Below are 16,826 nucleotides of genomic sequence, written 5' to 3' on the forward strand. Positions count from 1 at the left end.
TGCGACCCCATGAATTGCAGCTCACCAGGCTCCTCCGTCCATGGGATTTTCCAGGCAAGAGTACTGGAGTGGGGTGCCATTGCCCAGGGACATTTAATCATAGTGGCACAGACTGGTTTAATGTGGTTTCTCTGGGCATTCATTTGGTGAGAGGGGAGGACAGGCTCTTTTGCAAGCCACTTTAGTGGAGGAAGCTGAGAGATTTAGCAAAACTATTTTTTTTTTTTCTTTTGAGGGGCGAGGCACAGGTGGAGTGGGAGAGGCACTAGAGATACACTGGACCGATGTCCCAGTTCTGAAGGTTATCCTCCAACACACTGTTTTCTGAATTCTTCAGCCCCTCCCATCCTCCTTGTCTTGGTGTATGTCCAATGCCCAGTGCCTGTCCCCTCAATCACAGGCCTGGACTGCAGCAATATTGTGGGTAGGGAGGCCTCAGCGGCATGAGTGGGCTGTGGAGTGAATGGACACATGAAGTGTCCACCTCTGGATCTGAGGCAGTGTAGTGGGGTAGGGGAGCTAATTACTCACTTTTGGAATTGAGACCCCCTTCCTTTTGTATTCCTCTCCCAGGAGCAGGATAATTAGAATAAGGAGACTTAGTTTAGCTCATTCAACTCCCTGCCAGGCCCCATACACAGCTTTCACATATGCAGTCATTTCTAGCATCCCAGGTAGGCTTCCCTGTGTTTCTTTATCAACTTGTTGAGAAAGAGCAGAGATGAGGCTGGTCATGGGACTGTTAAGTCTTAACATTTGATTTTTTGGGATCTTGAAGAAAGTACCTTGGATTTCATTTTGAAAAAAAATTTTTTTTTTCCCTAAACTGAAAATGTTCCCCAGTTTTCTCCCTGGTTATTTGTCCTGCTAATTCATATGGTAAGTGGTGCTGATTAATGAATTGACCATCAGGGAATAAGCACCCTGCATGGAGAGGAGGTGGGAGGAAGGGGTTTGCTCTCAAGGAGGGGCCTGTCCTTGGTCTTGGTGGTCGGTGCTGGGAAGGGCACACAGATGGAGAGATGCCTCCTGGGAAGCACAGCAGTGAGAGAGTATGGGGTCCCTGAGGCCCTGTGAGCAGTGAGATGTGTCTGGTGGGGGTTTGTGTGGGCGGGGAAGGAGATTAAGGGTGAGACCACTGATGAATGAGGAATGTGGGAATGAAAGAGCGCAGCAGGCCATTGTCTGTCCCTAGGGCAGCTGTTCCCTTAACAAGCAGACTCTTTTTCTCTGTACCTCCTCAGTAAGTAAGCTGAAGTTCCAGTTAATAATCTCCTAAACTGAGAAATCCCCTCTCCTGGGAGGAGAGGAGATAATTAGCTTCAGTGTTCTCTCATATCTATGCTGAGAAGTCAGCATGAATTCTAGACATGATTCCTGTCTTTGGATAATCACCAGAGCTGTTTGTGACAGGTCTCTCTTTTTTCCCCCTCCCTTCAACTCTTTTTTGATTAGGGTTCTATGACTGAAATGAATGGCTTCCATTATTTTTTTGCCTTCATGCAGGAATCTTTAAACTAGGCCGAACTTTGGACCAACTATCATATGAATCATGTCTACTACAATTACCCTTTCTGTGTAATGTCCTAGGTTAGTGCCATTGTGTGACACAATAAATGTAGAGCAGGGTTGAAAATGTCAAGTGATAACCAGACAGAAGACTGACAGGGAACAGACCCACCTCCTTGAACTCTTATCTCGGAGGCCTTAAGACAAAACCTTACATGAATATTTCCCCAAATGAGATATATGATGTTAATAGATATATTTTACCATATTTGACTGTTCAGCAATTCAACTCCATTTTTGATGTGTACATTTATTGCAGTGAACTTATAATAATTATGATACAAATGACAGTTTTCTCTTGATGAATATTTATTACGTAATAGGCTCAGTTCTAAGTTCAGTTCTTTGCCCGTTTAATCTTCACACCAGCCTCGGGAGGTAGTTACTGTGAGTGCCCCATTTTACATATGGGGAAATTGAGGCACAGATCTCTTAAGTAGCCTGCCCGAAGTCCACAGATAAGAATCAGAACTGGGATTTGAACCCAGGCAGTCTAACTCAGAGTGTATGCTGTCAGCCTCCATGCTATTAATATAATGCTTACGCATTGCTTGAAGAGGTGGTTTTGGCATCAAATATGAAGAATGCAACCCTTCAAACTTTTCTCTTGCAAAATGTAAGTAATTGTCTGTTTTGTGTATGTACTCTTGTATGACTGTTGATATATCATTACCAAGAAGAAGGGTTTTGACTATGTACGAGCACAAAAGATTGTTGATTTGGGTTAATTTTATGTGTAATAATGGTTTAGAATATTGTCACATGCATTGTTAGTACATTTCCAAACATGCATGTTCTCAGATAATTAAAAAGCAGCCCCCAAAATTTCCCCCCATGTGCCGAGAACAAGTTCGATTATGAGGTCTATGTACCCAGATGATGTGTTCTGTTATCTAAACCAAGAATATAAGCTTAATCCCTGCAGTGACCACAGATTCATAGCTCTTGTAACCATGACTTTTTATGTAAATGAAAAAAAATTTTTTTTTTTTTGCTTTGTCAAGGTGAGCAGGACTTCTAGCTGATGTATTTCTGAGTAACTGCTTGTATTTATGTTAACACCACAGACACTGGCTCCAAGAGTTGACGTTTGAACTGTCAGCAGTTGCCCCCCACCAGCAACCTGGTCCAAGATCTAGGGTTTCTTTAGGTGGAGTCCAACCTGGTGAAAACAATGAGTCTACTTATCCATTTCACCTGGAGCACAGTTAACCTCTTGCCAACCTCCGCAGGTCTGACACACTAACTTGGTGGATCCGAATGTTTCTTAAGAGTTTTCTCATGAGCGACTCCTTTGGCCACATGAACTGCAGGGCAAGGCAGATTAGCTTGTGGGCCTAAAAACTGTTCTTGGCCCAGATCTAGGGACACCTTTCAGTCAACCAGAGCTGCTCTGATAGTTAAGATGGGCTGAAGGCTCTTGGTTCAGATTAAAGGTTTGCATTGCTGAGTACTTTGCTTTAATTGGGATCATCTAAATTCTTGTCTGTGAGATGGAGATCCAGGAAATGAATTGAGAACAGAATTTAGCTGTCTGAATGACCTTTGTGTACCATGAACCCTCTTGGTGCCAGGTGCGAGAGCCAACAGCTATTAATTGATGGTGGTAATGGATGTAGTCTCTCCAGCTAGAGCCTGCTAGCACAAGCCCTGTTGGATTGGAAATGATGCCTGCTATAAGGAGACTTTAGCACACTGCACTAACAACTTTCGGAAAAGATCAGTGTATTGGCATGTATTTTTAAGTTTCCTTCTTCACTGCATTGTTTTAAATAGGGCATTGAAATCAAATGTGAATGATATAATTGGCTTAAGTCGGATTGTACTGACACATCACTTCCTTTCTTCCAGTGTGAGGTTTTCCCAGCTATGTGACTACTCCAGGTTCTAAATATCTACCCTCACCCCCAGTTGCCAAGTAGCAGTAGCATGTCTCAGGCTATCGTGATTATTACGATGATTGGAGGGAAGGCCACGCTGGTCTTTTAGAAAGCTCTCGTCATGAATGTGTTTTTGGTTGAACATTGCTTGCTAATAGATGAACAGCTTGCAGCTGAATCAAACAAAACCTTTAGTGTTTGTAAGGGTCAGGGTGCCAGGGGTCTGTCTGCAACTGAGCTTTATGTTGACACAGAGAATGTCCAGAAGCCATGAAAGCTTCTGACTCAAAGACTTGCTAGTTGGTTGCTTGCCATTGTTTTGAGTGGGGAGATGGTTATCTTCAAAGTTGTCAAAGGTAAAATTTTCCTGTAGGAAATTTCTGGGCAACTATCATGTGAAATAATTTAAATGCCTTAGTTTAGAGTATTCTTGGTCTTGTCTATTGAAAAATGATTTGAACATTGGAATTTGAAGAGATCTTAACATAATTTTATTTGGGGAATGAGAAACAGGGAGTTCTGGGTGTTGAGGAGTCAATGACAAAATTCTGGGTGTGAAGATTCAATGCCAACGTTACCTTAAGAGCATGCTTTCCCTTTCAGACTAGATCATCCTTGTTATTGTTGAGTAAATGGAATCACAATTTTAACAACCTGGCTTCCCTCAGAAGTTTCAGTTCTCACACAGTCACCATGAGCAGCAGCACTGTCAAGTAAACAAAGGTTTAATTAAGTAAAAAATATTTAAACGTAGTGAAATAGTCCTCCCTGGTTAGTCACAAGTTGGACAATTCAAAGAACAGATCTTGGGGGGATTATGAATGGATTACTTTTTCTGTTCCCTGTGTTTCTGTTTTTCTTCTTGGTGTCAAATCTCAAGTTAAATTCAGTCAGCCATCTAGAGCAAACAAAAAGAGCATAAATGTCTTTTCTGTTCCTGTTCCTTATATTTCATCACTAAACAAAGCAAGTTTCCTTTCCTGGCTTCTTCCTTTGGGAGCATATAAAACTGACATGAGTTTATATTGTGGAGGTTCTGCTGTCACTTTGAAAGCATAATGATTGATTTTGTTATTTAAAAGTTTTTACAATGATTTTTTGGTTGCTAATGTTACACTTGCTACAAAATTTGCTGAAGAGACACATCATTTGTTGAGGATTTGGAAGGATTTGTCATTAGGTAAAGTATATCATGTATGTTAATTCCATTAAAAATTTTTTTTTCTTTAGTCATCTCTTATGACTTTAAAAATGTTTGCCACAGATGCATTAATAACTACAGTTTGAAAGTTTGGTATAACAAGTAGTTGGTATTACTAATACTTCAAAATGTGATGGGAAATAAGGAAAATATTGCAAGGAAAACAGAAACCTAGGCCATGGGGGGCTATGCCAACTGGCTCTAACATTATTTTCTGCCCCAACAATCCCACCAAGGTACATTCTGGTACATGCTATATAGCCATGCATAGCTATATAGCTATATTGTGGGCCAGTACAATAACCCATTTTCCTAATTCACTATCTGAGCACAGTTATTCCTTTTAAGACACTAAAAGCATCTAATTGTACTCATGAAACCCCTTTTCCCTCTTCCCTGCCTGAGCTGCCTTTATTCTTGTTTCTGTGGGTGGGTGAAAAGGCTGTCCCTCTGAAAAGATAGCTCTCAAACCTTTCTGGAAAATGATCTCTCTTCCTCCACAAATGATCATTTTGGTTTTAAATTTATTTCAGGTACATTAAGCCTCCCTGGACTCATACTCAATAACAAATGACCCTACAATAGATGAGATTAGAAAAAGGTAAAATGAGATCAAAGTGGACCTAGTCGCCGGAGTGACTTAATGCATATTATTTCAACTCAGCATTACTCCCACTAAAAATAAAAAGAAAGATGAAAATTACCTTTGGGTTTTTGCTGCTGTGGTTGCCCTCTGTGTCCCAGGGGTACCTGGGTCCTTTAAGGTCGGCGAGGTTGATCTTGCCAAAGCATAACAGATCTTGCTCCAGGTGAAGTCGCATTTCCCAGTCCTTTGTCGTGCTTCCCTTGGGCAGTAAAGCTATGATTTTTTTCTGGCCTTGCAAGGGAAAGTGATTCCAGATAAGCTGAGTGTTATGTGGAATATCTCATCTCTGTTGTTCTAGTGCAGCCCTTTCAGCTTTCCAGAGCCAGTCAGACTTGTTATGAGGAGCTAAATGATTGGCTGGATCTGGGGCTCAGTTCCATAAATTATAGCCCAGCGTACGAGAAGCCCAAGTCCTATAGTTGCTGTAGTCCAGAGGCCTGCCAGTTCCTGCTTTAACGCATATGTAGTCGTAATTGAGTTCTAACACGGCCTTGGATGTTTCTGTCCTAAATAGCTGACATTGCATCTTCAAGACCGTGTGAGTAATCCTGACTTTTTTTTTTTTTTAAAACTCCGTAAATTAATTACATGCCCCAAGAGGGAGTGATGGTAATTAGAAAATACTGAAGTAGCAAATGATTCATTTTCAAGGTGCTGTTTTCTGTGTATCAAGTTCAATGCAATTAATCGTAAAGCTTCTAAGACCTGGCAGGATTATTCCAGCTTTTATTTTTTGCCACGAATCAGAGTCAAGCTGTATTTTGAGGGAGGCTCTTCAATGCATTTGCTAGCCGGGTTTGTGTTAAAGGGTCTGGAAAGTGAGAAAGGTCCAATACGAGCAGGTTAAAACAGATTGTTGGTGTCAAAGCCATGGCTGAGAGCCCTTGAGTCCGGCAAGTTTCAAGACTTCCCACCCACATGGTCCACAGCTGGCAGGGAGCAGTCAGGACAGGCAGTCCTTTTGGGACACAGGTACACAACACTCAGAGCACAGAAAGAGGAGAAATGTGAAATGACAGCAAAGCTTTGCTTTACTGTCATCTGAAGCTGTACCAAGGCATATTCTATGGATAACTAGAATATTTTTACATGTATAAAAATGCTCCTCAGTGGTTCTGTTTATATGGTGGGGAGCTGAATGAGAACTCCCTAGCTTCTGTGTGTGTGTGTGTGTGTGTGTGTGTGTGTTTAAAGCCTTTAAGAAGCATATTAAACACACGGAAACAACATAAACAGAAGAAAGTATGTGGATTGGAATGTGTGGTCAGAGCAGATCAAATTATCCCAGGGAAGCCATTGTTAGGTTTGTATAATTGCTGGGGGTGACTTCTACTGGTAACCAGGTTGAAGATAAAGCCAGAGCAGATTGAGAGGAGAACCTAGAAAACATCAGCATTTTATTACCTTCTATAGCATATACTGCAGGATAGAGTTAATACTGAGTATAGACTGGTGAGGGTAAGCAGTTCATGTTTTGCTTTTAAAACATTATTGATTTCTCCTGTCATTAAAAAAAAAAAAATCAGACTTTTTTCTATGAAGTTAATCATTAGAAATAAATATTGTCTTCCACATAATTTTTATATCTTTCTCAATATGGCACAAAATTAGGTAATTTCTTACAATTTTGGGTTGTTTCCAGTTTGCTTTTTGTCTAAATTTTCATCTTTAGACTTAGAGATACAAATCTATATTTTTGTGCTGTACATAAGCCTCAAGCATAAATCATCTGAATAGTTTTTTAAATCACGGGTTTCTGTGGCCAGTGTAAATTTCTAATAGCTAGAATAGTTACTTGCCAATTCCTATAAAAATATTATTTTTATACCTAAGAGCAGTTTATTTTGGTCACACCTATTTAAATGACTGACATGATTTGGTCAGTAGGAAAGAAATAATAGTTATGTGTTTGCAAAATTTTATGTTTCATTCACTTTGGAAATGCAAAATTTTGTTGTTAAAATATTTTTGCCTTCTAAAATATGACCCCTTTTAGGTCACAGCAACAAATGAAGTTTATAAAAGGAGAGAAAAATAACAGAATCCTTTTCTGTATTAGCCAAGTATATGTAAAATAGTTTTAAAACATATAATTCTAATACATTCTTTTAGAAACATGCTCTCTGTGAAGAAAGAGTATGAACTTCTAATTATGATAGTGTGATAAGTTCCTTTATTTAGTTTCCATGGCTGTAGACACTAATACTAAGAGTTGACAGTCATTATTTTATGTCTTAACCGACTGTATCAGTGAAGAAAGGATTGCATCTACTGAAGGACAGTAATCTCACCCCTCCCGGTGGTTCGGGGCCCATGTAGGGTAAGAAGTGGGGAGAGTGGAAGCAGCTTTCTCTGAACTGGTTTCTGACCTTTAAGCTGGCTCCTTCTCTCAGCGTAGTGTCAGTATGGCTTTCTTGCTCTAGCTATCACATTCCCTCCCACCTCTTCATGCCTTCCTTCTGTATAGTATTAACTTGAGCTCTGATTGAGATGAATCAAATGCAAATGACCTATGCTCAGCTATCGGATATTAATCAGCTGCTCATGCAGTTCAGAAGGTGTTTAGAACACGGCTCAGGGAAATTCTGTTGGGAGTATTGACATCTTGCATTGGAGCTTCCTGTAGGACTTTCACCTCTTCAGTTCTCTGGATTCACATCTGTTTTACATGAAAGGGCAGGACTTTAAGGAAAGAGTAGAGGAGTACCAGGTGTCCAGGGATAGGTATCTGTGAGCAAGATGTTGTGCAGAAAGGAAACATTTTCCGAATAGCAGGAGCTGATCTCTTTTCCCTCTGTACTTTATTTCCAATTGCCATTTTTGTCTGACTGTGGAAGTTCTTTGGCAGATAAGGTTCTGTAAAACTATGTATATCTCCCATAGACAGATGGATTTGACAAAGATATATCCAACAAGGAATGTATTACATCATAAACTTGCAAAGCACTCATGAATGCAAATTGGCTTAAGTAATATTTCTTGATTGAATTACATTTTCCAGGGTTTCATTTGGTGAATTTCACTTTTGGAAAGATTTGCTCTTCTCTAAGATATTTTTTTTCCAGTGTTATATATAGAACTACTCTTTTTGCTTACTCTTGCTGAAGAATTTAATTATCCTTAGTTGGCGTTTTCAAAAGACTTGCTGTCCCACCTGGAGCTTTTTTAGAGTAGAGCAAAACAAAAAACTTCCTCTCCTTCCCCCAACCCAGAGTTAAAAGCTTTAGATTTGTATGATTCTCTCTGTTTGTGGAGCTTGACACTACCCCTTGGAAGAGGAGGAACTTTCATTTAATTAAAAAATCAATTTTTCCACTTTAATTATAAAATATATGCAGGTGATATAATTTTCTGTTATACTAATCACAAACCAAAATTGTATCCCTCCAATTTCAGGAAGCAAAATGACTTAGTAAATTGATCTTGGAGTTAGTGAGATCATGCTCAAGTCTTTTAAATTTTTTTAAGCCTCAGTCTCTATGTCTGTAAAATGGAAATAATGGTATATATATCCTGGTGTTTTACTGTATTGGTAAATAGCAGCAGCATGATGAGAAAGTGCTGATTAAAGAATATTTTAGTTATTTGGGCTAAGATAATGACGTTATTATCATTACAAAACTTCATAGCACTGTTTAGTTTCCTTTACTTCTAAAAGTATATCCCCAGAATTGAATAAATACTTTTTAGAGCAAAAGCAGTCTTCAGTGTTTGATCTTGAAAAATTACAAAGGTTTTCAGAGCCTCAGTCCTTATCTGTCTGTTACTTGAGTATAAAAATAACAGTAGGGTTACTATAACAATAAGAAAGTGATATTGTATGTGAAAATATATTTAGTAAACTTCTAAGTGCCCTATACATGTTACTTATGTATTATCAGGATATTAATAAAAGGTATAAATAGTCAATTTTAAAAATGGAAAATATCACATACATTTCCTTTAAATTGTATAATTCCATTTGTATAAAATGTACAGAATAGGCAAATTCATAGAGACAGAAAATAGATGAATGGTTATGAGGCATTGGGGGAAGAATGTATGAGGCATGACTGCTAATGGGACCTACACATTTCTTATTGATTAGCTTTCTTTTTAAAAAAATAAAGGTAATTCTTTATTTTTTTGTTTGTGACTTTAAACTTTGTACTTTGTACTGGGGTACAGCCGATTAACAGTGTTGTGGCGTGTGTGGCTGTCTCCCTTCACTGTTCACCTGAAGTTTGATTAGCTTTCTCAGCAACGTCTACTTCCCTCCGACAGGGTGGATTAAGCTGGTACTGTGACTTTCCCTCCACTTAGATATAGCGCAAAGCTAGTATTCAGATAAGCATTCCCTCACAGTCTGCATTTAGAACTGTTTTTAGAGGGCATAGTTTCCTCAGAAGAAAGAGTGACTTAGAAAATTTAGATTGACAGATGTTCTTGAACTTTTTATTGTTGTGTTTTCTCTCTTTATTAAATTTAACTAACAAAATAATCATATACGTTAAGATGATGCTTATTCTGTGGGCTTTTCATACCAGGAATAAAGTGAATGGTCAAGATGACTTTCTGAACAATTTAGAAAGTTCAGTCAACAGTTTTGAATCTCAGATTTTTAACTGGTTCTATTTTGAAAGGTCATCACAACTTTTTGGATTATTGGCCACGGGTGTGTCCTACATTTCAGCTGCTTGAGTGCACTGTTGTTAAAGAGTTTAATTATTTCCTAATAATACTATTGGTGAGTCTGAAACAGTTCTACCACGTGTAGAATCTTTTTTTTTTATATGAAACTATACAGGATGCACAATAAGTAAAACAAATAAAAAATGAAATGAATTTTCTCCTGTCTTTATCCTACATACTTCACCCAGCAATTATGAGAGAACCTTCTGGAAATGAAAGAATTTAATTTGTAGTATAGTTTTTAAAATTAAAAAAATTTTTTTAATTTATTTTTTATTGAGGTATAGTTGATGTGCAGTATTATATGTCTCAGGTGTACAATTTAGGGATTCACAATTTTTAAAGATTATACACCATTTATAGTTTTTATAAAATTTGACTATAGTTCCTGTGCTACGTAATATATCTGTGTAGCTTATTTATTTTATACATAGTAGTTTATACCTCTTAATCCCTTATCCCTATCTTGCTGTTCCCTCCTTCCCTCTCCTGCTGCTAACCACTAGTTTCTTCCGTATACCTGTGAGTCTATTTCTGTTTTGTTAATACTCACTAGTTAATTTTATCTTTTAGATTTCACATATATGTAATAACCACATTATGTCTGACATCTCACAGCATAATACTCTCCAGGTCTGTCCAAGTTGTTGCAAATGGCAAAATTTCACTTATGGCTAGGTAGTATTCCTCTGTGTGTGTGTGTGTATACACACACCACATCTTTATTCATCTGTTGATGGACACTTAGGTTGCTTCTATATCTTAGCTATTGTAGATAGTGCTACTCTGAACATTGTGGTGCTGTGTATCTTTTTGAATTAATGTTTTTGGTTAATTTTGGATACATATACCCAGGAGTGAAATTGCTGGATCATATGGTGGTTTGGTTTTTCAGTTCAGTTCAGTCGCTCAATCATGTCCGACTCTTTGTGACCCCACGGACTGCAGCACGCCAGGCTTCCCTGTCCATCACCAACTCCTGGAGCTTGCTCAAATTCATGTCCATTGAGTTGGTGATGTATCCAACCATCTCATCCTCCATCCTCCCCTTTTCCTCCTGCCTTCAATCTTTACGGCATCAGGGTCTTTTCTTAATGAGTCAGTTCTTCGCATGAGGTGGCCAAAGTGTTAGAGCTTCAGCATCAGTCCTTTCAATGAGTATTGATTTCCTTTAGGATTGGCTGGTTTGTTCTCCTTGCAGTCCAAGGGACACTCAAGAGTATCCCCCAACACCACAGTTCAAAAGCATTCAATTCTTTGGTGCTCAGCCTTCTTTATGGTCCAACTCTCACATCCATACATGATACTGGAAAAACCATAGCTTTGACTAGATGAACCTTTGTTGGTAAAGTAATGTCTCTGCTTTTTAATATGCTGTCTAGGTTGGTCATAGCTTTTTTCCAAGGAGCAAGCATCTTTTAATTTCATGTCTGCAGTCACCATCTGCAGTGATTTTGGAGCCCAAGCAAATAAAGTCTGTCACTGTTTCCATTGTTTCCCCATCTATTTGCCATGAAGTGATGGGACCGCATGCCATGATCTTAGTTTGTTGAATGTTGAGTTTTAAACCAGCCTCTTCACTCTTCTCTTTCACTTTCATCAAGAGGCTCTTGATGTTCCTCTTCGCTTTCTGCCATAAGAGTGGTGTCATCTGCATATCTGAGGTTATTGGTATTTTTCCTGGCATTCTTGATTCCAGCTTGTGCTTCAAAGAGATAGGAGTACCAGTCCAGCATTTCTCATGATGTACTCTGCATACAAATTAAATAAGCAGGGTGACAACATACAGACTTGATTTACTCCTTTCCCAATTTGGAACCAGTCTGTTGTTCTGTGTCCAGTTCTAACTGTTGCTTCCTGACCTGCATATAGATTTCTCAGGAGGCAGGTAAAGTGGACTGGTATTCCTATCTCTTTAAGAATTTTCCACAGTTTGTTGTGATCCACATAGTCAAAGGCTTTGGCATAGTCAATAAAGCATAAGTGGATGTTTTTTGGAATTCTCTCGCTTTATCTATGATCTGATGGATGTTGGCAATTTGACCTCTGGTTCCTCTACCTTTTCTCAATCCAGCTTGAACATCTGGAAGTTCTCGGTTCACATACTGTTGAAGCCTAGCTTGGAGAATTTTGAGCATTACTTTGCTAATGTGTGAGATGAGTGTAATTGTGCAGTAGTTTAAACATTCTTTGGCATTGCCTTTCTTTGGGATTGGAATGAAAACTGACCTTTTCCAGTCCTGTGGCCACTGTTGAGTTTTCCAGATTTGTTGGCATATTGAGTGCAGCACTTTAACAGCATCACATTTTAGGATTTGAAATAGCTCAGTTCTGTTTTTATTTTTTGGAGAAACCTCAGTACTGTTTTCTGTAGCAGCTATACCAACTTACATTCCCATCCACAGTGTACAAGGATTCCTTTTTCTCCAAATCCTTAACGACTTTTATTTGTGGTCTTTTTGGTGATAGCCATATTGACAGGTGGGAGGTGATATCTCATTGCGGTTTTGATTTGCATTTCTCTAATAGTTAATGATGTTGGGCATCTTTTTATATGCCTGTTAGCCATCTGTATGTCTTCTGTGGAAAAATGTCTATTCAGCTCCTTTGTCCATTTTTGATTGGATGCTTTGTTTTCTTAATACTGAGTTGTGTGAACTGTTTATATATTTTGTATATTAACTGCCTGTTGGTCACATTATTTGCAAATATTTCTCCCATTTCATTAGTTGTCTTTCATATTGTAGATGGTTTCCCTTGCAGTGTAAAAGCTTTTAAGTTTAATTAGGTCCCATTTGTTTAATTTTGCTTTTATTTCTTTTGTTTTACGAGCCAGATTTAAAGAGCTGTTGCTGTGATTTAGGTCATAGAGTGTTCTATGTTCCTTTCTAGGAGTTTCATGGTTTCAGGTCTTGCATTTAGCTCTTTAAACCATTTTGAGTTTATCTTTGTGTATGGTGCGAAAGAGTGTTCTAATCTCATTGTTTTACCTGTATCTGTTAATTTTTCCAGCAACATTGTTGAAGAGACTATCTTCTCTCCATCGTATGTTCTTGCCTCTTCTGTCATGTATTAATCAACCAAGGGTACATGGATTTATCTCTGGGCTCTCTATCCTGTTTCATTGACCTGTGTGTCTATTTTTATATCAGTGCATGTCTGCATGCTCAGTCACGTCTGACTCTTTGTGACCCCACGGACTGTAGCCTGCCAGGCCCTTCTGGTCATGAGATTATCCCAGCAAGAGTACTAGAGTGGGTTGCCATTTCCTTCTCCAGGGGATCTTCCCAACCTAGGGATCAAACCTGTGTCTCCTGCAACTCTAGCACTGGCAGGCAGATTCTTTACCACTGAACCATCTGGGAAGCCCTTTTGTGCCAGTACCATACTTAAAAAAATTTTTTTTTTAATATTGTAGCTTTATAGTATAGTCTGAAGTCAAGGAGCATGATATTTCTAATTGTGTTCTTTCTCAAGGTTGTTTTGGCTCTTTGAGATCTTCTGTTTTTACATACAAATTTTAAAGTTATTGTTCTAGTTCTGTGAGAAATGCCCTCAGTATTTTGATAGGGTTTGCACTGAATCTGCAGTTCGCCTTGGGTAGTATAGTCACTTTAATAATATTAATTCTTCCAAGCTATGAATATGGTATATATTTCCATCTGTTTGTGTTGTCTGCAACTTATTTCATCAGTGTCTTATAGTTTTCCAAGTATAGTCTTTTGCTACCTTTGGTAGGTTTATTCATAGGTATTTTATTCTTTTTGATGTGATGGTAAATGGGATTGCTTCCCTAATTTCTCTTTCTGATAGTTCATTGTTGGTGTATTGAAATGTAACATATTTTTGTGTATTAATTTTTAATCTATAATTTTATTAAATTCATTGATAAGCTTTAGTACTTTACTAGTTTTTTGATGGCATCTTTAGGATTTTCTATGTATAATGTTATGCCATAGTGATATGTGGTACTTCTTTCTTTCCAATTTAGATTTCTTTTTTCCCTTCTTAACTTGTTTCTGTGGCTAGGACTCCCAATACTATGTTGAATTAAAGTGCTGAGAGTGGGCATCCTTGTCTTGTTCCTGTCTTAGAGGCATGCTTTCAGCTCTTCATTGTTGAGGATGGTGGTGTTTATGGGCTTGTCATAGATGGCAATTTATTATGTTGTAGTATGTCCCCTATATAAGCACTTTCTGGAGAGATTTTATCACTGATGGATGCTAAATTTTATAAAAAAAACTTTTCTGCATCTACTAAGGTGATTGTAGTACATGTTGAAAACTGCCATCTGGAACCATTGTCATAACTTTCTTCTACCTTTAATGATTGGATAAGACTCTTCAGTAATTTAAAATTTTAATGAAAGACTGTTTTTAACTCCTGCCCCCAAGTTTATTGAGATACAGTTGACATATTACATTGTGTATATTTAAGGCATACAATGAGTTGATTTGATACATTTACATATAGTAGTCCTGTCTTGTCCAAGGTTTGACTTTCTGTAGTTTCAGTTACCTGAGATCGATTGAGGTCCCAAAATATTAAATGGAGAATTCCAGAAATAAACTATTTATAAATTTTAAATTACATGCCATTCTGAGTAGTGTGATGAAATGCCATTCTGCTGCATGTCACACCCTGGATGTGAATTATCACTTTTCCCAGCATATCCTACTGGTTAGTCACTTAGTAGATGATTATCAAATCAGCTGTACTGGTCATAGTGTTTGTGTTCAAGTAACCTTTATTTTACTTAATAATGGCTTCAAAGGTCATGTAGTGATGCTGGCAATTCAGATAAACTTTATTATAGGTAAGTATGTAATGAGAGAAGTAGTAGGTAGAGGGTTTGTTACTATCCATGGTTTCAAGCATCCCCGGTCTTGGAACTTATCTCTCAAGGATAAGGGGGGACTGCTGTATTACAAAAGGATTGCCACCAGTGTTAGGTAACATTTGCATCACGTCACCTAGTTGCCATTTTTCTTTTTTTGGTGAGAATATTTAAGACATACTTTCTTGGCAACATTCAAGTATATAATACAGTATTATTAACTATCATTTCTGTGCTATATGTTAGATCCCTAAACTTTTTCATGTTATAACTGGAAGTTTGCATTCTCTGACTAATATTTCCCTCTTTTTTCCACTCCCCAGTCCCTGGCAACCACTATTCTACTCTCTATTTCTATAAACTCAGCTTTTTAGGATTCCACAGATAAGTGAAGTCACACAATATTTGCCTTTCTGTACCTGACTTATTTTGCTTAGCATAGTGCCCTCAAGTTATAGACATATTGTTGCAAATGGCAGGATTTCCTTCTTTTTTATGGCTGAGTAATATTCTACTCCAAAATCACTGCAGATGGTGATTGCAGCCATGAAATTAAAAGACGCTTACTCCTTGGAAGGAAATTATGACCAACCTAGATAGCATATTGAAAAGCAGAGACATTACTTTGCCAACTAAGGTCCATCTAGTCCAGGCTATGGTTTTTCCAGTGGTCATGTATGGATGTGAGAGTTGGACTGTGAAGAAAGCTGAGCGCTGAAGAATTGATGCTTTTGAACTGTGGTGTTGGAGAAGACTCTTGAGAATCCCTTGGACTGCAAAGAGATCCAACCAGTCCATTCTAAAGGAGATCAGTCCTGGGTGTTCTTTGGAAGGACTGATGCTAAAGCTGAAACTCCAGTACTTTGGCCACCTCATGCGAAGAGTTGACTCACTGGAAAAGACTCTGATGCTGGGAGGGACTGGGGGCAGGAAGAGAAGGGACGACAGAGGATGAGATGGCTGGATGGCATCACCAACTCGATGGACGTGAGTCTGAGTGAACTCCGGGAGTTGATGATGGACAGGGAGGCCTGGCGTGCTGCGATTCATGGGGTCGCAAAAAGTCGGACACGACTGAACGACTGAACTGAACTGAATATTCTACTGTGTGTGTGTGTGTGTGTGTGTGTATCCCTGTTTAAAATCCATCCATCCACAGTTGGACACACGTTGTTTCTAGGCTGTTGTCAGTAGTGCTGCTATGGTACAGATCTCCCTTTGAGATAATGATTTCATTTCCTTCAGATGTATATCCAGAAGTGGGATTTATGGATCATATGGTGCTTCTATTTTTAGTTTCTTGAGGTACTTCCATTCTGTTTTCCATAGTGGTTATACCCATTTACCAAAATGGATATTCCTGATGGGCAAATTTCCCTCATTCAGGTGGTTTTCTTATGGCAGTTCTCTTATCACCTAATTATTTCCAGTTTCTAAGTGCTTGTGCTTTGGCAGAGGAAAAAATACACAGAGGATTGCTCACCTTTTTTACACCCGAGTTTGGTTATGTAAAGGTCCCACTTAATAGAAAGGAGGCTGGGGCATGAATCTTACTTGTCTCTGGGAAAAGTAGAAAGTTGGTTTGGTGATCAATTCCCCAATTTGTGTCATACATTTTGTTCTTTTCTCATCTGTTTTTTCTCTTCTTCTCCTCCCCTCCCTTCCCTTGCCTTTCCCTCTCTTCCTGTCCCCTCTCCTTTCTCCTCATTTCCTCTCCTCTTGCCGCCTGTCCTCTTCCTTCTGTCATCTAATATGTCTATGTAGGATCTAAGCTTTGAGTTTAGCCACTATGTACAAGTTAAATTAAAAAATTATAATCTAAATACCCAATCAAAAAATGGGCCAAAGAACTAAATAGACATTTCTCCAAAGAAGACATACAGATGGCTAACAAACACATGAAAAGATGCTCAACATCACTCATTATCAGAGAAATGCAAATCAAGACCACTATGAGGTACCATTTCACACCAGTCAGAATGGCTGCGATCCAAAAGTCTACAAATAATAAATGTTGGAGAG

General features: G+C 38.5%; 1 protein-coding gene and 1 long non-coding RNA gene across 2 annotated transcripts in view; one reads left to right on the forward strand and one right to left on the reverse strand.

The window, feature by feature from the left end:
* Positions 1 to 3,917: 3,917 nt before the first annotated feature.
* Positions 3,918 to 5,730, reverse strand: LOC113879136. The gene is made up of 2 exons (XR_003507209.1): positions 5,355 to 5,730; positions 3,918 to 4,347 (listed from the first exon to the last, which is right to left on the reverse strand). It is a non-coding gene; the product is annotated as an uncharacterized LOC113879136 (long non-coding RNA).
* Positions 5,731 to 5,764: 34 nt separating this feature from the next.
* Positions 5,765 to 16,826, forward strand: part of PDE4D (phosphodiesterase 4D) — a 1,572,172-nt gene continuing 1,561,110 nt past the window's right edge. The window contains exon 1 of the mRNA XM_027520402.1: positions 5,765 to 5,834. The gene's annotated coding sequence lies outside the window, so the exon portion shown is untranslated. The remainder of the gene's footprint in view (positions 5,835 to 16,826) is intronic.

Source organism: Bos indicus x Bos taurus, chromosome 20 (genome assembly GCF_003369695.1).
Source record: "Bos indicus x Bos taurus breed Angus x Brahman F1 hybrid chromosome 20, Bos_hybrid_MaternalHap_v2.0, whole genome shotgun sequence".
Taxonomy (NCBI): domain Eukaryota; kingdom Metazoa; phylum Chordata; class Mammalia; order Artiodactyla; family Bovidae; genus Bos; species Bos indicus x Bos taurus.